The 24,033-nt window shown below is 46.4% G+C and overlaps 1 pseudogene; it reads right to left on the minus strand.

The window, feature by feature from the left end:
* Positions 1–21,358: 21,358 nt before the first annotated feature.
* On the minus strand, positions 21,359–23,738 carry LOC138675137 (E3 ubiquitin/ISG15 ligase TRIM25-like; annotated as a pseudogene).
* Between the last annotated feature and the right edge of the window lie 295 nt (positions 23,739–24,033).

A 24,033-nucleotide genomic window follows, 5' to 3' on the forward strand; every position in this document is an offset into this window, starting at 1 on the left:
CTCATGCACGTGAACAACACTGCCCAACGTTTACTTTCCGCATGCCCGCCTCTGGTCCAACGTGCAGCGACTGCCCATGGGCCAAAAACGTCCAAGCCAACATAGGTAACTGGGGGCTCTGTGCTTGTCCTATCAGCAGGCAAATCAGACATCTGTTGTTGTTGCAGTTTTCCTCTTGTCTTATGACACTGAACACAATGATGAATTAAATGGGAAACCGGTCTCTTTGCTCCCACAATCCAGAGGCCTGCAGCTCTTAAGGCACCTTCAGTGAAGTGTCTGCCTTGATGTTTGATTTTTTCATGGTAATGTCGTATAAGTAGAGTGGTGATATGGTGATGACCAGGAATAATTAGAGGATTCTTTTCTGCCTCATCCAATTTAGCTTTGTTTAAACGACCACCAACTCTCAATAAACACCTTTCGTCAATTACTGGGTTTAAGTTGACAATGGGGCTGTTTTTAGGAACGTCTTGTTTTTTACGTATACATTCCAGTTCCTTGCGAAAAACATTCTGCTGCACATTGCGTATCACAATGAGTTCACTCAGAGCAATGTCTTCTGCAGAGAGAGGCTTATGGCAGATATGCCAACCGTGACAATCAGTGTTACTGTCCTTAATGCGATAGCATTGTACAATGTGTACTAACCTTGCAATGGCACGAACCAGCCTCGTCCAGCTTGAGAAGCGATCAAAACGCTGACAGTCCAAGCCAACCTTCTCCTTGAATTTGGTGATGAAGGTGCTGACATCAGGACGGATCTCTGGGTCGACATCTGGATCCTCAAGGCTGAAGCTGTCTTCAACGGCAGTCTCTTTGCATTGTTCGTGAAGGAACTCCGGTCCACACAACCAAGAAGAGCTTGCGAAGGCACCAATAGACAATGGTCTAGTAGCAAGGTCCGCAGGGTTAAGATGGGATTGGACGTGCTGCCATTGCTGGGGTTTGGAGGATTTCCTGATCCTTTCCACTCGGTTACTGACATAGACGTAGAAGCGTTTCGTCTGGTTGTATATGTAGCCCAGAACTACCTTACTGTCTGTGTAGAATTTTGTGTCATCCACGTGAATAGCTAGTTCGCTCTGTATGAAGTCTGCAATCTCTATGGCTAGTACAGCCTCACAGAGCTCGAGTCTGGGTATGGTGTGCTCGGGTTTAGGAGCCAGTTTAGCCTTTCCAAACAGAAATCCAACATGGGCTTCATTATTAGAGTCTACAACTGTAATAATTATATGGATACTATGGAATCTAATAGCATGGGATAAAGCCAGTCCGAGCACAAAGTTGCAGCAAAGAATATTTTACTCAAAACAGAAAAGTAAACAGATATTTCTGCAATTGTAACGAGGTCATCAGCTCTATATAGTAAATAATAGCAGACAGAACATAATACAGATATTCCTGTTACAGTGACGAGGTCCTCAGTACAATATAGTAAGTCACAGCAAATGGAGAGGCGAACAGATATATAAACAAGGAAGTCCGATAAGGTTATTAGTGCAAATGCACACAGTCCTTAAATGAGGAAGTCCAGCAAAACTCGATCACACATGTACACAGTAATTGTAGAAGGAGTCCAGTAATTCATAGATGAGGCGTTGTGTGAATGCAGTCCTGGGAAAGAGAGGATGAGGGAAAAAGAGAGAGCGCTATCTAAGCGTAGCAAATGAGTAAATATTCCTGAATGAGACAAGCACAACTTGAATCTTGCTCACCTGGTGTGGTTGTGCAAAGAGGCACAACACTGGGAAAAGTTTTGCAAACAAGGAAGATACTTCCACAGGTACGCAGCCTGTTGCAGAGGTTCCAGAGATAGCTGAATGCAGACCACTGAGTAGTGAACAGAAGTAGCAGGGAGTTCACCAGCAGAAGCTCAGGAGCCAGCAGCACAAAATACTCAGGCACCTTAGCACACATGACCCGGACTTAAATAATCTGGACAGACAGGAAGTTCCATGACAGGGCGAGATACAAGACTCCATCTTGGATCAGGGCAAACAGGCACTAGGAAATTCCAGAATCCTTACATTACTCCCACCTCAGAAGCGGCCTCAGGACGATCCAGGACCAGGCTTGTCAGGATATTTCTGATGGAACAGAGTAATTTTTTGAGGAGCACAGATATTGCCCACCGGCTCCCAAGAGTTCTCCTCAGACGGATATCCTTGCCATTTGATGAGGTATTGCAGTTGATTTCTGTGAATCCTGGAGTCCAGAATCTTCTCTACCACAAACTGTTCTTGTCCGTCCACTAACACAGGCTGAGGAGGAGGTGTAATCCGACCCTGAAAAGTATTTGGAGACACCGGTTTTAACAAGGAGACATGAAACACAGGGTGTACCTTCAAGGTTCTTGGCAGCTTCAGACGACAGGCAACGGAACTCACGATCCCAGAGATCTTGTACAGGCCAATGAACTTTTGTCCGAGTTTCTGTGATGGAATGTTCAATCTCAAGTTTTTTGTAGATAGCCACACAGAGTCCCCTACCTTGAACATAGGTGCAGGTTTCCGAAACCTGTCGGCAGATCTCTTATATCTCTCTTGTGCAGTAGACAGTGATTCCTTCAGGGTTTCCAGATTCTGTGTCATTGCCGCCAACCTTTCATGAACTGCAGGCACTGGTGCGTTGATTGGAGATCTGGGAAGAATACTGGGGTGATAACCTAGGTTGGCAAAGAAAGGTGTTACCTTAGTAGAAGAACTTTGAGAGTTGTTATAACAGAATTCCGCGAGCGGGAGCAACTCTACCCAGTCATCCTGAGAATTGTTGATATAACATCGAAGATACTGTTCTAGAGTCTGATTTGTCCGTTCTGTCTGCCCATTAGTCTGTGGATGGTATGCAGAGGACAGACAAACATTAACACCAAGCGAATCACAGAATCCTTTCCAGAACTTGGACGTAAACTGCACTCCCCGATCTGAGATGACTTCATCCGGAACTCCATGCAGCTGAAACACATTCTGGATGACCAGATCTGCCGTCTCCTTGGCTGAGGGAAGACCAGTGCAGGGAATGAAGTGGGCAGCCTTAGTAAGGCGATCTACAACCACCAGAATAGAACTTTTTCCCCCAGAGGTGGGCAATTCCACTATAAAGTCCATTGAAATAGACCCCCAAGGACGAGAGGGGACAGGTAGTGGTTGAAGCAGTCCAGTAGGTGATACACGGGGAGTCTTGAAACGTGCACATACCTCACAAGAGAGAACATAGCTCTTCACGTCCTTCAGACAGGTAGGCCACCAAAAAAAACGGCTCAAAAACTCCTGTGTCTTCTGTACCCCCCGATGACCCGCCAACTTGGAATCATGGACAAACTTGAGGACATGCAGCTTTGCGGCCTCTGGAACGTATAAACGTTGATCCCGGACCCACATACCGTTTCTGAGAACCAAGTTCACATCAGCAGTCGGGTTGGCGAGAAATGGATCTGCGTCATAGGCCTCCTTAATGGTCTTCCATAAGTCCTTATTCTGAATGACTCCGATAAAGTTGGCATCAGACAGGACTGTCTTATACGGGGTCCCAGGTACGGAATCCGTGGCATGGATTCGGGACAAAGCATCCGCTTTCCCATTACGTGAACCTGGGCGGTACGAAATGACAAAGTTAAATTGATTAAAAAAAAGACTCCAACGAGCCTGCCGTGGAGAAAGACATCTCGCAGATCTAAGGAACTCCAGGTTGCGATGATCCGTGAACACAATAACTTGTTGTGATGCCCCCTGCAGATGGCGTCTCCATTCCTTAAATGCAGCGATGATGGCAAGAAGCTCCTTATCTCCCACATCGTAGTTCCTTTCTGCTGTGGAGAGTCTGCGAGAAAAAAAAGCACATGGATGTAACAAGCTTTTCTCTCCTGTTCTCTGTGAGAGGATGGCCTCCAAAGCACAAAATACTCAGGCACCTTAGCACACATGACCCGGACTTAAATAATCTGGACAGACAGGAAGTTCCATGACAGGGCGAGATACAAGACTCCATCTTGGATCAGGGCGAACAGGCACTAGGAAATTCCAGAATCCTTACAACAACCTTCAAGTAAGCGACAGCGGCAATAGCTTCAGTGGAGGCATCAGCGAATACATGAATCTCCTTCCTTTGACTTGTAGTTAGGGATGCCGGAGTGTAACAACGTGGTATGTGGATCTTATCCAAGGCGCAAAGAGATTCTCTCCATGACTTCCACTTTAGTTGTTTGTCTGCAGGGAGTGGTATATCCCAGTCCTTAATGTACTCTGAGAGTTGTCTTAGCAGGAGCTTGCCTTGTATAGTCAGGGGTGCGACAAACCCAAGTGGATCATATAGACTGTTCACCACTGACAGAACCCCACGCTTAGTAAATGGTTTTTCTGCACCACTAACCTGAAAGCTGAAGGAGTCATTTAGCAAGTTCCACCTCAGGCCTAGACTTCTCTGTACTGGTGGATTGTCTGAGCCTAGGTTCAAGTCCCTAAATTCTGCGGCATGATCATTAGGGTGAAAGGCCTTCATGACAACAGCACTATTGAAGGCAATTTTATGCAATCTTAAATGAGCTTTAGAAAGCATACCTTGTGTCCGTTGGAGCAGATCTATGGCTTCCTCCACTGTAGGAAGGGATTTAAGACCGTCGTCCACGTAGAAGTCCTTTTCAACGAACTGTTAGGCATCCTTCCTGAACTCCGCAGCACCATCGGAGGCGGTCCTACATAGGCCATATGTAGCGACTGCAGGAGAAGGACTGTTTCCGAAAACGTGCACCTTCATGCTGTATTCGATCATTTCCTTGTTGGTGTCATTGTCTCGGTGCCATAGAAAACGGAGATAATTTCTGTGATCTTGTTGCACGATGAAACAATGGAACATTTGTTCGATGTCGGCGGTAATGGCGACCGGTTCCTTTCTGAATCTCATGAGCACTCCCACCAGGTTATTAGTCAGGTTCGGACCAGTGAGGAGAACGTCATTCAGAGATACGCCGTCATGTTTGGCGCTTGAATCGAACACCACTCTGATTTGTTTCGGCTTTCTTGGATGATACACTCCAAAGGCAGGGAGATACCAGCATTCTTCATCAGCTTGCAATGGTGGAGCTGGCTCTGCATGGTCATTGCGAAATATCTTGTCCATAAAGGCTATGAAATGTTCCTTCATTTCAGGCTTGTTCCTTAATGTTCTCTGCAGTGAGATGAATCTAGATAAGGCCTGTTCTCTGTTGTTAGGAAGCCTGGTCCTTGAAGCCTTGAAGGGTAAGGGAGCAACCCAGCGGTCCGATTTTGAAGAATCCACTGTCCATAATTTTAAGAAACTCCTTGTCTTCTATGGATAAGGCGACTTTGTTGTCATCTTTTGTTGTGTGAAACACTGTTCTCCCTAAGTCATTACCGTAGGGAGTGGGAATGATGTCAGGCTCCTGGATGCAATCAGAGAACCTCTCTTTCACTTCGTAGTGATGAAGGCATGGCTTAAAGTGAGTTGCGTGACCATTTTGGAGCACATACGTTTTACAGGCGTTGACTTCGGATGCCTTGTGACTCCTATCCAGACATACATCGCCCATGATTACCCAGCCTAGGTCGAGTCTTTGGGCATATGGAGCATCATCTGGGCCGTTGCATTGTTGGCGTACCTTGTGGACCTTCAGAATGTCCCTTCCGAGTAGGATTAGAATATCAGCATTCATGTCCAGAAGAGGAATTTCATTAGTCAGGTGCCTCAAGTGGCGATGATGAAGTGCGGCTTCCGGAGTGGGAATCTCCTCCCTGTTACAAGGTATCTGGTCACATTCAATTAGGGTTGGCAAGGGTATATGCACCTTTCCCTTGATTGAAGAGACTATGTACCCAGAGGCTCTCCTGCCAGAAGTCTCAATACGACCAGAGCAGGTGTTGAGGGTGTATGGAGTCGTTTGTCCCTTTATGTTGAAGATCTCAAAGAATTTGGGCCTTGCTAGAGATCGGTTACTTTGCTCATCTATTATGGCATACATTTTGGAGACCTTGTCGGGTTGTCCTTTTGGATAGACCTTAATCAGACATACCTTGGCACAGCATTTAGGATCAGTCCCTTCTCCACATACCTCAGTACATGAGGAGGAAACAGCAGTTGCAGTTGGGTCAGGGACCTGTGGCTCCCCGCCATGCATTTGAGCAGGATTAGATGCTGCAGAAGGTTGTGAGTTGTGTGGAGCTGGTGTGGGATGCATGGCTGTGACGTGTTTATCACTGCTGCATTCAGTGCACTTAATGGCGGCCTTACAGTCCTTAGCGAGGTGGCCTGAGGAGGTGCAACACTTATAACATATCCCAAGCTCCTTGAGGGTATCTTTACGCTCCTGCAAATTCCTTGCTCTGAATCCACGGCACTCTTTAAGTGGGTGAGGCATTTTGTGGATAGGGCACATACGGTTACTGTCCATGACTTTAGGAGCAACATTATTTGTCTTAGTGAAGGCAGGTGTAGTAAGTGGAACGTCAGTCTTTCTCACAGATACTGTGTTCCTTGAATCTCTACGTTTGGCAATGTTATCATACCTTGTAGATGATGATGATGCTGGTGGAGTAGGCTCAGTGAAGTCGAAGCTGGGATCATTTTTCTTCCGAGCTTGGTCACTGATGAACCTGGAAAAATATGAAAAGGGGGGAAAGGACACATCATGCTGCCTTTTATACCGTGAGCCGTGGTCTGCCCATTTATCCTGCATGCCGTGTGGCAACTTGGACACTATTGGATTAACGCCATGAGCAATATCTAGGTAGCTCAGTCCTGAGAGACGTGGGTCTAATTTTGCCAATTCTATTTCCTTTAGCAGGTCGCTCAGATCTTGAAGTTTTCTATTGTCCTTGTTAGTTATCTTTGGGAAGGTTTGCAGTCTTTTAAATAAGGCACATTCTATAGCTTCTGAGCTGCCTTAGGTTTGTTCCAGTCTCTCCCAGGCTGCAATAAGACCTGCATCTGAATAGTCCACATGAACTGCCCTTATTGTCTTTATGCGCTCTGCTGATTCAGGGCCTAACCAGTTAACAAGCAAATCCAGTTGTTCCTTGCCGGTGAGATTAAGGTCTTGGATCACTGCTTGAAAGGTGGATTTCCAGGCTCTATAATTCTCAGCACGATCATCAAACTTTGTGAGACTAATGTTTATTAACTCCCGGCGAATCATGTATCTGGCAAAGTCAGACATGTCCGATCTCCCGGTCATTGTTGCAGGATGAACTTGTGGTATCCGTAGGGAATGTAAGTTCTCTGGCTTATATGACTGCGACAAATCAGGACGAAATGATGCGGCATAAGGGTTAAACTGCGGTTTAGTCTCTATAGGGTCCGCTGGCTGTGGCCTAAATTGTGAGTTAGTGCTGGAAGTTACCTTGTCGGCAGTAGGTGGTGACATTTCTTGACTTGCGGGCGCATCCGTGTTAGAAACTGGAGGTGGTGCTGGTGCAGATGTTAGATGTCTTAGCACGTAGTCAGAGGTGCGATCAGCTGAGTCCTCCATTTCTTCTGGAATAAGACAGTCCGAGTTGTCTTCTTGTCCCAATGCTTGTTCAAGGACCTTCAGTTTAGCAAAGGCTGTTGCTTCTTCCCTTTCTGCTTGGAGTATTTTAAATTTCCTTTGAGCTTCCATCTCATTTCTTTGAGCTTCCACTTTGTTTCTTTGAGCTTCCACTTCCACTTCAGCCTCCCTTTTAGCAAAGGAGCTTTTTACTCTAGCTTCCTCTGCAGCTGCACGGATCTCCAGTAGCTTGTCGGACAATGTTGACTTCCTGGAGTGAGATGATCTGGAAGACCGAGCTGTGATTTTGGTCGATGTTGTGCGATGTGACCTAACCTCTTGGAGGTGAGCGATGCAGAGTTCTGCTTTATCCTGGGCATCTCGCACTAATGAGGTCTTTTCTTGGAGAAGAGTTTCCCTTTCAGTTACTTCTGCTGGGGCATCTTCCATGTCACAGTTACTCAGGAATGTGATGTACTTTGCAGACAGTCTCTGGTAACGATCATAGGCGGCAGATAAACTCTTCAATGTGGTGGTTAAACCTGCAGCGTCACTGTGGTAACGTGGAAGAGCTGCTAAATAGTGATCAACTCTGCCCCATAAATGTTCTAGGTTATCATGGAACTCGTCTCTAGTAGTCTCAAAGTTCTCTCTGGCCTTTTGTGTCGGCTTGGTTACACGTTTGGGTCGTACGTCCTGCTCTGCAGTAAGTGGGGACTCTGCTCCTGCAGCATCTATGGTGTCGGGAACCTGATGTGCTTCACTTGCAGATGGGTCCACGGTGCTTTTTGTGGACATGTTTTAGCTAAGATGGCGGACGGTTAAGACTTGCTAGCAGACAATGCATATGCACACAGACACTGTAGACTTAGGTCTCTTGTTACTTTTCTGCCACCGATATACGTGGATGAGATGTGTCTGAGGGATGTGATCACAAATCGCTATATAAACAATGGCAGGTAGCGTTACTCGCCAACCTGTGCCACCAGTCTCTATCAGCCACGCGTGGTGATCCGGAAGGATGATGCAGTGATACATTCAACAGGTTTATTTACAGTACCTTGGTGAGAGTGAGGACTGTAGGTTAGAGCTGTTACAGAATCACCAGATAGAGATAATAGAAGCTTCAGGTTAGAGGTAACAAGAGAATCCTTCTCCAGCTCTGCAGCACTTGTGTATTCCAAGATGGCACGGAGTACAAAACAGGAAGAGAAGGAAAAAGATAGGAGGAGCTAAAGACAGGAAGGTGTTGTGGGAAAAATGCCATAACAAATATTACAGTGTGATATAGCAACGGCCAGTAGATGGCAGCAAAGTATAACAAATACAACAAATGATAGAACCAGGCATTTTAGCACTACATAAATGTCCATGTATGACTGAAAGTCTATCAGAATAAACTGACCAGCACATATGGCGTAAATTGTTTGCCTAAGAAAAATTGAGAATACTTTCTGTCTTTATCAAAAATGGAGTTTGTGCTCTGTTACTTTCTGAGATAAGATGGAGGATACTCACACAGACTTCTCTGCCTTTTTCTTACTTACAGGACTCCTCTACATCCATCTTACTCCCCTTCCTCAGTTTTCTAGTTCCTCACAGATGCTCCTTTCCCGCCACCTGCGCACTGCAGTACTTTGCTCTGCCCTCTACAGAACAAAGAAGTGCGCCTGCGCAGGAGTGCAATGCTGAGGAGACTTTGTGGATGAGGCAGGGACGCATCATCCACATGAAGCAAGCAGGAGAACGGCATTGCAAGAAGATGGGAGGCACCTGACCAAGACCAGACCGCCCAGCAGGTGAGTATAATAAAAGTTATTTTTCTTCTCTTACAGGTCAGGTTGGGGGCAGATATGCAGCATCATAGAATGCTGTATATCAGCCCTGAAAGATGATGGCCGCATCTCATATCAGCCAAACCTGGTGACAGGTTCACTTTAAATCACATTTAGTTTAAAAGGAGCAGAACTACAACCCCATATAATGGCAACTACGCAGAAAATGAAACTGTGCTGTCAGTGTCAGACTGAAGAACATTGGGCCCACCAGAGGACTTGATTCTGAGGTCCCACCTTTCATGTATACAAAACCAATGCATTATCATTAAAGTGCTTTTTCGGACCTGGACTAATTTTTATCAGGCACTGTATTACGTGGTATAGCCATAAGATATACAATGTTAGAATTCGGCTCCCATCGGTTATCGCTCCATTGCTCAGATACTGTTGAAATCCAGATGGTGGAGCCAGGTGCCAGGTTTGTGAGTCGCCCGCCAGGGCTTGTGGGGTACTCGGTACCGGGTCCAGTGCTTAAGGGGACCTGTCACGGCGACGACCCGGTCCGTGGCCCTGGGCGCCCGTGTAAAAGGGGAAGGTCTTTAAAGGGGAAATAAAGTCAATGTTCGTTAGCCACCTGTGGTATTCGGTCAGGGTGACCGATGCTGCTTTAAGGGGTCCTGTGGGGTGATGTTATGGCAGCTAGATGGTATACCTTCCCACAGGTGAAGTATGTCCCCAGGGCTCCCGGTGTGTGGATGGAAGATGGTGGATGATGCAGTAAAGAATGAGGACACAGGTTTGCAGTCTCTTTACCTGGTTTACTGTAGATTTCAGGCATCCGCAGTCCAGGGTACCAGATCACGGGGCAGGCAGAGTCCGGCCGGTTTGGAAGCGAATCCAGAGTTCCCTTTACCAGATGGAGTTAAAAGCCTTCCTTTTAGTGCGGTGGTGTTGTAGTCCCTTACTGCCTATGGCTTCAGATAAGGTCCTCACAGTTCTTCTCTGTCCCCCGTGTAGGATAGGACATAACCCGTATGACTGGTGACTTGAGTCTATTTATAGGGACTCTATCATGCCCCGGGCTCTATAGATGTCACCGTGTCTCCTGGGTATTAAGTCGGACAGGTAACTTGCAGTTCAGCTGTCCTGCCGGTCTCTGCTGTATCCCATAGAGGTAGGCACTGCCTCGGTATGTCGGCTACCGGTTATTTGCACTTCAGAGGGAGAATAGTTCGTTTGCAGCTTGTCTCCCGATATATCACTCCTCTGTGCTTCGCTCTCCTTCACGCTCACTGAACGATGTTCTTTCCTTCTGTATGTCTCTTTCCACAGGGGCTGTAGTACTTCAGACTACGGGGCCCCTTCAGACCTTCTGACACTCTCTGTCGGTCTGCTCTCTCTTCTCTTCCTGAACTCTCCAATCTTTCTCACCTTTTTCCCTCCAGATCAGGATATACTTATAGGGGAATTCACCTTAAACAGGCTTAGAGCTCCCCCTTTTGGTCTGGAGTGTGAACATGTTGTGTGCATTGTGATTACCTGATAAAAGATAGCCTTCATCGCTTCCAAACGCAACATCACTCTCCCCTTGAGGAAAGCAATGCTACTGTGACAACCAGAACCAGGACCATAGGGCGCCACATTTGCACTATATGCTTTCCTGAATGAGAAGCTAGGGCCCACCGGAGGATTCTCTAGCGCTCCCGTGGGCCAGTCCTACCTTATGTGCTGTTTCAGCTCTGTTCACCATTTACAGTTTGCACCACTTCATCCTTCATCCCCAGGATCCTTATCCATTTTGTCCATGAGCTCATTTAGCCAGGTCTTACTATATTTTCCTGTACAATGAGAGATCACAACAATCATCATCTTGCAATGCACACTGTAGATCACTAATGAGTCCATTCAATGTTGGATGAGACCAGAGGCGTAGCTAGAGTTTCAACTTAGGGGGATGAAACATCTGAGTGGGCCCCTAACCAGCTAACCCTGATTACAACTACGGTTGCGCACACTAATTGTGAATATAGTGGAACCTCAGAATATGACCGCACTGTTATTGAAAATAAATCTATATACAAAAACAAACATTGATTTTGTGACCGTATAGTGATAGATACCAGTTCTGCAGAACATATAAGAGATCACAGCACAGTTATAGATAATGACTTACCGCTGACGTTTTCTCTGATGGAATCGTTCACTTTCCCATCTTTTCCATCTGGCCCATGACAACTTCTCCAGCCACAACTCATCTGCAGAGAATACAACAATGACACATCTGACTTCTCACATTTCCTGCACTGTCCCCATCTTTCCCCAATCTGCACAAACTCTTCATCCTGCTGATATTCCAAAACTGAGCAGCTGCTGCCGTATGTGTCCCTATTACTGCACCTGAAACCCCAAAACTGAGCCGCTGCTGCCGTATGTGTCCCTATTACTGCCCCCGATACCCCAATACTGAGCCGCTGCTGCCGTATGTGTCCCTATTACTGCACCTGATACCCCAATACTGAGCCGCTGCTGCCATGTGTCCCTATTACTGCACCTGATACCCCAATACTGAGCCACTGCTGCCGTATGTGTCCCTATTACTGCACCTGATACCCCAATACTGAGCCGCTGCTGCCGTATGTGTCCCTATTACTGCACCTGATACCCCAATACTGAGCCGCTGCTGCCGTATGTGTCCCTATTACTGCCCCCGATACCCCAATACTGAGCCGCTGCTGCCGTATGTGTCCCTATTACTGCACCTGATACCCCAATACTGAGCCGCTGCTGCCATGTGTCCCTATTACTGCACCTGATACCCCAATACTGAGCCACTGCTGCCGTATGTGTCCCTATTACTGCACCTGATACCCCAATACTGAGCCGCTGCTGCCGTATGTGTCCCTATTACTGCACCTGATACCCCAATACTGAGCCACTGCTGCCGTATGTGTCCCTATTACTGCACCTGATACCCCAATAATGAGCCGCTGCTGCCATGTGTCCCTATTACTGCACCTGATACCCCAATACTGAGCCGCTGCTGCCGTATGTGTCCCTATTACTATACCTGATACCCCAATACTGAGCCACTGCTGCCGTATGTGTCCCTATTACTGCACCTGATACCCCAATACTGAGCCGCTGCTGCCGTGTGTCCCTATTACTGCCCCCTGATACCCCAATACTGAGCCGCTGCTGCCGTATGTGACCCTATTACTGCACCTGATACCCCAATACTGAGCCGCTGCTGCCGTGTGTCCCTATTACTGCCCCTGATATCCCAATACTGAGCCACTGCTGCCGTATGTGTCCCTATTACTGCCCCTGATACCCCAATACTGAGCCGCTGCTGCCGTATGTGTCCCTATTACTGACCCTGATACCCCAATACTGAGCCACTGCTGCCGTATGTGTCCCTATTACTGCACCTGCTGTGTGTGCATTAATGGCTCCTCTTACCGCCCCACAAAATAATGCCACCACTGTGCCCCTTACATAGTAATAATACCTCCTTTGTGCTCTCTAGAGAGTAAAATTGTCCCCCTGGAAAATATTAATGCCCTTTCCTTGAGCCCTCCACATTTTTCCCAAGAAGTAATAATACTCCATATGCAACTTTGATTGTCACAATACTCTGAGTGCCCCTATAACAATAATGCTTAAGTGCCCACTTAACATTTAATAATGTCCCCTAAGTTCCCCTATGTACTGCTCCATTATACACAGTATGGTGAGCTCAAAGCTTCGCTATTCACAGTATAAGGCCCCCACAGCTCCCCTATACACAGTATGATGATCCCATAACTCCTATACACCACATGATGTTCCCGCTGCTCCCCTATAGACAGTATGAGCCCAATGCTCCCCTATACACAGTATAATGCTGACAGAACTCCACTATAGAAAGTATAATGTCCCCCAGAGCTCCCCTATATACAGTGTAATGGGCCAACAGCTCCCATATGCACAATATGCCTTCACAGCTCCCTATACACAATATGATGGGTCTACAGCTCCCTTATGCACAGTATGATGGGAACACAGCTCCCTTATACACAGTATGATGGGCCCACAGCTCCCTTATACACAGTTTGATGGGCCCACAGCTCCCTTATACACAGTATGATGGGCCCGCAGCTCACTTATACGCAGTATGATGGGCCCAGAGCTCCCTTATACACAGTATGATGTGCCCGCAGCTCCCTTATACACAGTATGATTGGCCCGCAGCTCCCTTATACACAGTATGATGGGCCTGCAGCTCCCTTATACACAGTATGATGGGCCTGCAGCTCCCTTATACACAGTATGATGGGCCTGCAGCTCCTTTATACACAGTATGATGGGCCTGCAGCTCTCGGACAAACAGTAGGTTGTCCCCCACAGTTCCCCTGTACACAGTATTATGAGCCCACAGCTCCCTTATACACAGTATGATGGGCCTGCAGCTCCCTTATACACAGTATGATGGGCCTGCAGCTCCCTTATACACAGTATTATTAGCCCGCAGCTCCCTTATACACAGTATGATTGGCCCGCAGCTCCCTTATACACAGTATGATGAGCCCACAGCTCCCTTATACACAGTATGATGGGCCTGCAGCTCTCGGACTAACAGTAGGTTGTCCCCCACAGTTCCCCTGTACACAGTATGATGAGCCCACAGCTCCCTTATGCACAGTATGATGAGCCCACAGCTCCCTTATACATAGTATGATGGGCCCACAGCTCCCGGTCATGATTTGGCAGTCTGCAGTCACATAAAGTGACTGCAGACATGTATTCCAGGCGTTTATCAACTTTAAATTTTATAGTAATAAAATCCGTATTATTAAATTATTAACCCCTTCATGACCCAGCCTATTTTGACCTTAAAGACCTTGCCGTTTTTTGCAATTCTGACCAGTGTCCCTTTATGAGGTAATAACTCAGGAACGCTTCAATGGATCCTAGCGGTTCTGAGATTGTTTTTTCGTGACATATTGGGCTTCATGTTAGTGGTAAATTTAGGTCAATAAATTCTGTGTTTATTTGTGATAAAAACGGAAATTTGGCGAAAATTTTGAAAATTTCGCAATTTTCACATTTTGAATTTTTATTCTGTTAAACCAGAGAGTTATGTGACACAAAATAGTTAATAAATAACATTTCCCACACGTCTACTTTACATCAGCACAATTTTGGAAACAAAATTTTTTTTTGCTAGGAAGTTATAAGGGTTAAAATTTGACCAGCGATTTCTCATTTTTACAACGAAATTTACAAAACCATTTTTTTTAGGGACCACCTCACATTTGAAGTCAGTTTGAGGGGTCTATATGGCTGAAAATACCCAAAAGTGACACCATTCTAAAAACTGCACCCCTCAAGGTGCACAAAACCACATTCAAGAAGTTTATTAACCCTTCAGGTGCTTCACAGCAGCAGAAGCAACATGGAAGGAAAAAATGAACATTTAACTTTTTAGTCACAAAAATGATTTTTCAGCAACAATTTTTTTATTTTCCCAATGGTAAAAGGAGAAACTGAACCACGTACGTTGTTGTCCAATTTGTCCTGAGTACGCTGATACCTCATATGTGGGGGTAAACCACTGTTTGGGCGCACGGCAGGGCTTGGAAGGGAAGGAGCGCCATTTGACTTTTTGAATGAAAAATTGGCTGCACTCTTTAGCGGACACCATGTCACATTTGGAGAGCCCCCGTGTGCCTAAAAATTGGAGCTTCCCCACAAGTGACCCCATTTTGGAAACTAGACGCCCCAAGGAACTTATCTAGATGCATAGTGAGCCCTTTAAACCCCCAGGTGCTTCACAAATTGATCCGTAAAAATGAAAAAGTACTTTTTTTTCACAAAAAAATTCTTTTAGCCTCAATTTTTTCATTTTCACATGGACAACAGGATAAAATGGATCCTAAAATTTGTTTGGCAATTTCTCCTGAGTACACCGATACTTCATATGTGGGGGTAAACCACTGTTTGGGCACATGGTAAGGCTCGGAAGGGAAGGAGCGCCATTTGACTTTTTGAATGAAAAATTATCTCCATCGTTAGCGGACACCATGTCGCGTTTGGAGAGACCCTGTGTGCTTAAACATTGGAGCTCCCCCACAAGTGACCCCATTTTGGAAACTGGACCCCCCAAGGAACTTATCTAGATGCCTAGTGAGCACTTTAAACCCTCAGGTGCTTCACAAATTGATCCGTAAAAATGAAAAAGTACTTTTTTTTCACAAAAAATTTATTTTCGCCTCAATTTTTTCATTTTCACATGGGCAATAGGAAAAAATGGATCCTAAAATTTGTTGAGCAATTTCTCCCGAGTACGCCGATACCTCATATGTGGGGGTAAACCACTGTTTGGGCACACGGCAGGGCTCGGAAGGGAAGGCGCGCCTTTTAACTTTTTGAATGGAAAATTAGCTCCAATTGTTAGCGGACACCATGTCGCATTTGGAGAGCCCCTGTGTGCCTATGCAATGGAGCTCCCCCACAAGCGACCCCATTTTGGAAACTAGACCCCCCAAGGAACTTATCTAGATGCATACTGAGCACTTTAAACCCCCAGGTGCTTCACAGAAGTTTATAATGCAGAGCCATGAAAATAAAAAATAATTTTTCTTTTCTCAAAAATGATTTTTTAGCCTGGAATTTCCTATTTTGCCAATGGTAATAGGAGAAATTGGACCACAAATGTTGTTGTCCAGTTTGTCCTGAGTATGCAGATACCCCATATGTGGGGGTAAACCACTGTTTGGGCGCACGGCAGGGCTCAGAAGGGAAGGCACGCCATTTGGCTTTTTAAATGGAAAATTATCTCCAATCATTAGCGGACACCATGTCGCGTTTGGAGAGCCCCTGTGTGCCTAAACATTGGAGATCCCCCACAAATTACCCCATTTTGGAAACTAGACCCCCAAAGGAACTAATCTAGATGTGTAGTGAGCACTTTGAACCCTCAAGTGCTTCACAGAAGTTTATAACGCAGAGCCATGAAAATAAAAAATAAAAATTATTTTCTCAAAAATGAATTTTAGCCCGCAATTTTTTATTTTCCCAAGGGTAACAGGAGAAATTTGACCCCAAAAGTTGTTGTCCAGTTTCTCCTGAGTACGCTGATACCCCATATGTGGGGATAAACCACTGTTTAGGCACATGCTGGGGCTCGGAAGTGAAGTAGTGACGTTTTGAAATGCAGACTTTGATGGAATGCTCTGTGGGCGTCACGTTGCGTTTGCAGAGCCCCTGATGTGGCTAAACAGTAGAAACCCCCCACAAGTGACCCCATTTTGGAAACTAGACCCCGAAAGGAACTTATCTAGATGTGAGGTGAGCACTTTGAACCCCCAAGTGCTTCACAGAAGTTCATAACACAGAGCAGTGAAAATAATAAATACGTTTTCTTTCCTCAAAAATAATTTTTTAGCCCAGAATTTTTTATTTTCCCAAGGGTTACAGGAGAAATTGGACCACAAAAGTTGTTGTCCAGTTTCTCCTGAGTACGCTGATACCCCATGTGTGGGGGTAAACCACTGTTTGGGCACACGTGGGGGCTCAGAAGGGAAGTAGTGACTTTTGAAATGCAGACTTTGATGGAATGGTCTGGGGGCGTCACATTGCGTTTGCAGAGCCCCTGGTGTGCCTAAACAGTAGAAACCCCCCACAAGTGACCCCATTTTGGAAACTAGACCCCCAAAGGAACTTATCTAGATGTGTGGTGAGCACTTTCAACCCCCAAGTGCTTTACAGAAGTTTATAACGCAGAGCCGTGAAAATAATAAATACGTTTTCTTTCCTCAAAAATAATTTTTTAGCCCAGAATTTTTTATTTTCCCAAGGGTTACAGGAGAAATTGGACCACAAAAGTTGTTGTCCAGTTTCTCCTGAGTACGCTGATGCCCCATGTGTGGGGGTAAACCACTGTTTGGGCACACGTGGGGGCTCAGAAGGGAAGTAGTGACTTTTGAAATGCAGACTTTGATGGAATGGTCTGCGGGCGTCACGTTGCGTTTGCAGAGCCCCTGGTGTGCCTAAACAGTAGAAACCCCCCACAAGTGACCCCATTTTGGAAACTAGACCCCCCAAGGAACTTATCTAGATATGTGGTGAGCACTTTGAACCCCCAAGTGCTTCACAGACGTTTACAACGCAGAGCCGTGAAAATAAAAAATCATTTTTCTTTCCTCAAAAATGATGTTTTAGCAAGCAATTTTTTATTTTCTCAAGGGTAACAGGAGAAATTGGACCCCAGTAATTGTTGCGCAGTTTGTCCTGAGTATGCTGGTACCCCATATGTGGGGGTAAACCACTGTTTGGGCACACGTCGGGGTTCGGAAGTGAGGGAGCACCATTTGAATTTTTGAATACAAGATTGGCTGGAATCAATGGTGGCGCCATGTTGCGTTTGGAGACCCCCTGAAGTGCCTAAACAGTGGAAACCCCTCAATTCTACCTCCAACACACCCCTAACCCTTATCCCAACTGTAGCCGTAACCCTAATCACAACCCTAACCCCAACACACCCCTAACCACAACCCTAACCCCAACACACCCCTAACCCTAACCACAACCCTAATTCCAACCCAACTCTAAGGCTATGTGCCAACGTTGCGGATTCGTATGAGATTTTTCAGCATCATTTTTGAAAAATCCGCGGGTAAAAGGCACTGCGTTTTACCTGTGGATTTACCGTGGATTTCCAGTGTTTTTTGTGCGGATTTCACCTTTGGATTCCTATTGAGGAACAGGTGTAAAACGCTGCGGAATCCGCACAAAGAATTGGCATGCTGCGGAAAATACAACGCAGCGTTCCCGCGCGGTATTTTCTGCACCATGGGCACAGCGGATTTGGTTTTCCATATGTTTACATGGTACTGTAAACCTGATGGAACACTGCTGCGGATCCGCAGCGGCCAATCCGCACCGTGTGCACATAGCCTAATTCTAAAGGTATGTGCACACGCTGCGGAAAACGCTGCGGATCCGCAGCAGTTTCCCATGAGTTTACAGTTCAATGTGAACCTATGGGAACCAAAAATCGCTGTACACATGCTGCGGAAAAACTGCACGGAAACGCAGCGGTTTACATTCCGCAGCATGTCACTTCTTTCTGCGGATTCCGCAGCGGTTTTACAACTGCTCCAATAGAAAATCGCAGTTGTAAAACCGCAGTGAAATGCGCAGAAAAACCGTGGTAAATCCACTATAAATCGGCAGCGGTTTAGCACTGTGGATTTTTCAAATCCGCTGCGGAAAAATCCGCATAGGACCAGAATACGTGTGCACATACCGAAACCCTAACCCTAACCCTACCCCTAACCCTACCCCTAACCCTACCCCTAACCCTAACCCCAACCCTAGCCCTACCCTTAACCCTAGCCCTAACCCTAACCCTACCCCTAACCCTAACCCTACCCCTAACCCTAGTTCTTACCCCAACCTTAGTGAAAAAAAAAAAAAATCTTTATTTTTTTATTGTCCCTATCTATGGGGGTGACAAAGGGGGGGGGTCATTTACTATTTTTTTTATTTTGATCACTGAGATAGGTTATATCTCAGTGATCAAAATTCACTCTGGAACGAATCTGCCGGCCGGCAGATTCGGCGGGCGCACTGCACATGCGCCCGCCATTTTGGAAGATGGCGGCGCCCAGGAAAGAAGACGGACGGACCTCGGGCGGCCAGGTAAGTATAAGGGGGGGGAGATCAGGGCACAGGGGGGGGCGTCGGAGCACGGGGGGGTGGATCGGATCATGGGGGGGGTGGATCGGAACACGGGAGGGAGGATTGGAGCACGGGGAAGGATTGGAGCACGGGGTGAGGGATCGCTGTGCGGGGGGGGTGGATCGGAGCACGGGGGGGTCGCTGTGTGCGGGGGGGGGATCGGAGTGCGGGGGGGTTTGATTGGAGCGCGGGGGGTGTGATTGGTGCACGGGGAAGCGGACAGGAGGACGGGGGAGCGGAGCACAGGACGGAGGGGAGCGGACCACAGATCGGGGGGCTGGGGGGGCGATCGGAGGAGTGGGGTGGGTGCACATAAGTGTTTCCAGCCATGGCCGATGATATTGCAGCATCGGCCATGGCTGGATTGTAATATTTCACCAGTTTTTTAGGTGAAATATTACAAATCGCTCTGATTGGCAGTTTCACTTTCAACAGCCAATCAGAGCGATCGTAGCCACGAGGGGGTGAAGCCACCCCCCCTGGGCTAAACTACCACTCCCCCTGTCCCTGCAGATCGGGTGAAATGGGAGTTAACCCTTTCACCCGGCCTGCAGGGACGCGATCTTTCCATGACGCATATGCTGCGTCATGGGTCGGAATGGCACCGACTTTCATGACGCAGCGTATGCGTCAAAGGTCGGGAAGGGGTTAAAGCCCCACTCTAGCAGGGTTTTTTTTCCCACCGCTGGAGTGGTGCTTTAAGCGCAAGCCCCCTGCCCCGGTTATTTACTCATCCTATGGCGTATTCACTATTTTGTGGCACTGCTGCAGTGCCGTGGCTCAAACTTGTGAGCGCAGCTTCTGACTGGCCAGAAGGTAGAAGCTATGTCACAAGCGCTCAATGTAAGACTATGAGAGCGAGAAAGAGGCCAGAACGACGCTCTCATAGACTTACATTGATTAGTGACCTCTGCACCGTTCCATGAAACACTGGAGCCGCGGACAGGCCACAAACTGCAGGAGACGGAGCAGAGGTGAAAACAGATGAAAACGCCAGAAGGTGAGTATCAGACAGGGGGAAGGGGACTTGGATTTTCAGCACCGCTCCAGCAGTGAAATAAAAAAAAATACTGGAGTGGTGCTGTAAATGTGAAGCAGCTCTTGGTTACTGTATGGGGGCTCCTTATACTAATACGCATAAAAGACCCAGGTGGTACGTATCAAAAGCCCCCTACCCCCTCCCCCCACCCCCCATCTCCAGCCTCCCCAGACAGCTAATGTTACATAAAAGAGCACAGCGAGGTCAAAAATACTCTGTTGTAAAAAAGTCACAGTAAATAAGCAAATAAGTCAAAAAATAAAAAAAAATACAGGGTATTTAGTTAATATGTTTTTTTGCAAAAAAATGTATGTTAAGCTGCTCCACCAATCGCCAAGGTATACCCATAACAGAGCAGTCCTATCTAATGTATATAATCCTTATCTGATGTATTTAAAAACCTGATCATCTGTATAGTACCTGTATGAACAGGGCTCAGAGAGAAAATATCCATGTGGACGTGCAGGATGGAACAGCTATAATGCAAATGACCCACAGAGGAGTGGTGGACTCCCTAGTCTTGTAGAAACAAGAAAACAATTATAGAACCAAAAAACACACATGGGCTACTTGTTCTTTGGTGGTGTGAACAGGTTTCTACAGACTTGTTCATTGTGCAAGTAGCCCATGTGTTTTTTGGTTCAGCAAATATTACATGTGATGGAGTACATATAATATCATAACAAAACATTATAATATTCAGCCCCCAGTGCCCTCCCCCATTCCCAACAATACCCCCATCATCTCACATCCACCCCCCTAGTACCCTGCCCCTCACCCACTTTCAGCCCCCACAATACCCCAATGGTCTCACATTGCCCTCAGAGTGACATACCTGAATTCAGTAAACCTAACGAGCTCCATCCCCACTTACTGATAAAGGGAGACTGCAGCGGCCACTGTGCCAGTCTCCGTCAGACGGCAGCAGACATTATACTACTCTGCGAGTCTGCTCCTCTGCTGCGTTCTTCCTGGTCACAGAAGTGTCCCCGCTCTGGCTCCCGGAGGGCCCCTTCATGTGACAGGGCCCGGGGCAACGGCCCCCTCTGCCCCCCAGTAGCTGCACTACTGGATGAGACACATCGGTAAAGCCCCTCATTTTAACAATGTTATGTGATATCTTGCATTAAATAATTGTAATTACTGAAAATCGCAGTATATATTCATGCTATCTTCCTTTATTATTTTCTTTACATGAGTATTTTAGATGTAAAAATGTGCTGACAGGATCCCTTTAAACACCTACCCAATAACTAATAAACTACGGGAAAAAATTGTAAAAATGCGTCATTAGACGACAAAATAAATCTAAAAAATGTAACACTTAAAGAGAAATAATGAATTTTAGGGGTTTAATACAAGAAAAGGCCAAATCCAATCAAAGTGTTTAATACCTGGGAATAAAAACCAGGACACTCAGCAGAATTATCCACAATGATCTACAGGGATTACATATTACCAGCCTTCCCATATTATATCCTCCCCAATATACAGAAATATCCAGAGAACGATCATCAGAAACCTGAACAGCAGATGATAAACGCATGTGATCTAGTGGAGGGATCATCTTCTGTATCACCATGTTCTAAGGCTACGTTCACACTAGCGTTATGCTAGTGTGCGTCGGGTTAGCGTCGGGCGACGCAGCGGCGACGCACGCGTCATGCTCCCCTATATTTAACATGGGGGACGCATGCGTTTTTGTTTGTTGCGTTGTGCGACGCATGCGTCTTTTTTGCCGCAAGCGTCGGACCAAGAAAACGCAACAAGTTGCATTTTTCTTGCGTCCGATTTTCGGCAAAAAACGACGCATGCGTCGCAAAACGCAGCGTTTTTGTGTGCGTTTTGCCGCGTTTTTGCGTGCGTTGTGCGTTGCGTCGCCGACGCAGCGGCGCACAACGCTAGTGTGAACGTAGCCTTATTCATCCCATTAACCAAATGATTCAACAATCATAAGTTTAGCTTCGTTCATCTGTCTATGGCCGGATTTCTTATATCATAATGGTTTCTTCCAGTTGCTGCTTCCCCCTAATATCTTTATAGAACAGTCCAATATAAATAATACAGCATGAAGGGGCTCGGAGAAGGCGGCAGTGAAGGTGTGTAAGTGTCTGATGGGGTCACACAGCTCTTAAAAGGACAACTGCCCGGCCTCATAATCCAGATATATCCTGACTCCATCACTGGAGATCTTGTCAGGTAACCGGATCTCTTTACTGTCATGTCTCACTGAATACTGATTATTAGATCTCCACAAACCCCAGGACTTGTTATTATTTCCAATCAGTGACTGATCTCCCCTCCTGTCCATACTGGGATAACACATCCCCACCCTCAAACCACCTGATCTACTGCCCTCCACATCCCAGTAATGTCGTCCTGAGGTAAATCCTCTCCTGCTCATCACCTGGTTATAATACTGGAATCTCTCTGCTGTTTCTGGACGTTTCTGCTTCTGTTCTGTCCCGGTTGCAGTTTTCAGGTCGTCTGATATAAGGAGATTATTAGCAGCTGTGGTTACATCCAGTAATATGTCTGCAGGATCCTGCACATAGATCCCGCTCCTTATACCTGATATTACCTCACATAATGTGTGTAATGTGTGTGAGATCTCAGCCACATCCAGGTCATCTCCATCATGGAGCTGTTTATCATGTCCTCCTGTGTCCTCATCACCTTCCTCCTCCTCAGGATCACACAAGTCACCGCTGTCTGGTTCCTGTAAGACAGTCAGTGGATCTGTCATGTTACACAGCTCCTCAATGTGTCTCATCTTCCTGGACAGCTCGTCCTTCTTTATTTCCAGCTGATGGATCAGAGCAGACAGTGACAGTGACTCTTCCTTCTCCTGCCTGGAGATCTCACTCAGGACCTTCTTCTCCAGGTCGTCCACCCGTCTCCTGATGTCTGTACACAGGGCAGTGACTCTCTCGGCTTCTCCAGCTGCTTTTCCTTGAGCTTTTCTCCTCCGCTCCTCCAGACTCCGGACTCTTTCCTCAGTCTCTTCTCTCTTTGTGATCAGTTTCTGGAGAACATTTCTCAGTTTTTGCTTTTTTTAATTAGAAGCCTCATCCAGTGACTCCATTTTATGTCCATTATGTTTCCCAATCAAACTGCAGGACACACGGATACAAGCAGCGTCCTCAGTGCAGTAATATTCCAGGATCTTCTTATGGACAGAACATTTCCTTTTCTCCAGAGAAGTGCTGGGATCAGATAAGACGTGTTCTGCTGATTTGCTGTGAACTCTCAGGTGTTTATCGCACAGAGAAGCCTCACAGTGTAGACAGGATCTAACAGCAGGTACCGGAGAGTCCACACAGTAAGTGCAGCAGATCCCGGTGATCTCCTCTTGTTCTTGCTGAGTAATCAGGAAACGTTCAGCTATATTATGGAGATTTATGTTCCTCATCAGTGCCGGCCGCTCCTGAAACTCTTCTCTGCAGTCAGGACAGGAATAAACTCCAGACTCGTCCTGTGTATCCAGCACACGACCAATACAGACCCGGCAGAAGTTGTGTCCACATCTCAGCATTGCAGGATCTGTATAAGTGCTCAGACAGATGGAGCAGAGCAGCTCTTCTCTCAGATCAGCAGACGCCATGGCTGACAGAGGAACAGAGAAATGAAACTGCTTCTCAGAAATCTAAGGTCAGGTTTCATATTGTATCCGTAGGGCAGGGCTGAACAGCACAGGATCAGATACTATCAACCTGACTTGTTTATGGACACGTTATACTTATAATAATGCACCAACATATTCCGAAGCACATTACAATTTAGAGAATACATGTAAAAACAATATCAGACATTACAAAGGAATACATTATTTAACACTTTGAATGAAAAAGTGAGGGCCCTGCATGTTTTATAATATATAAGGTAGTACGTGTAACTTTCATGTACCAGTCACCTGCCAGTATCTGGCTTTGCACAGACATTAATTGTATGGAGTGTGGGATATACTGTTATCAATGAGCCAGGTTATGAAGAAAACTGTAGAAAAGGAGAAT

Source organism: Ranitomeya imitator, chromosome 4 (genome assembly GCF_032444005.1).
Source record: "Ranitomeya imitator isolate aRanImi1 chromosome 4, aRanImi1.pri, whole genome shotgun sequence".
NCBI lineage: Eukaryota > Metazoa > Chordata > Amphibia > Anura > Dendrobatidae > Ranitomeya > Ranitomeya imitator.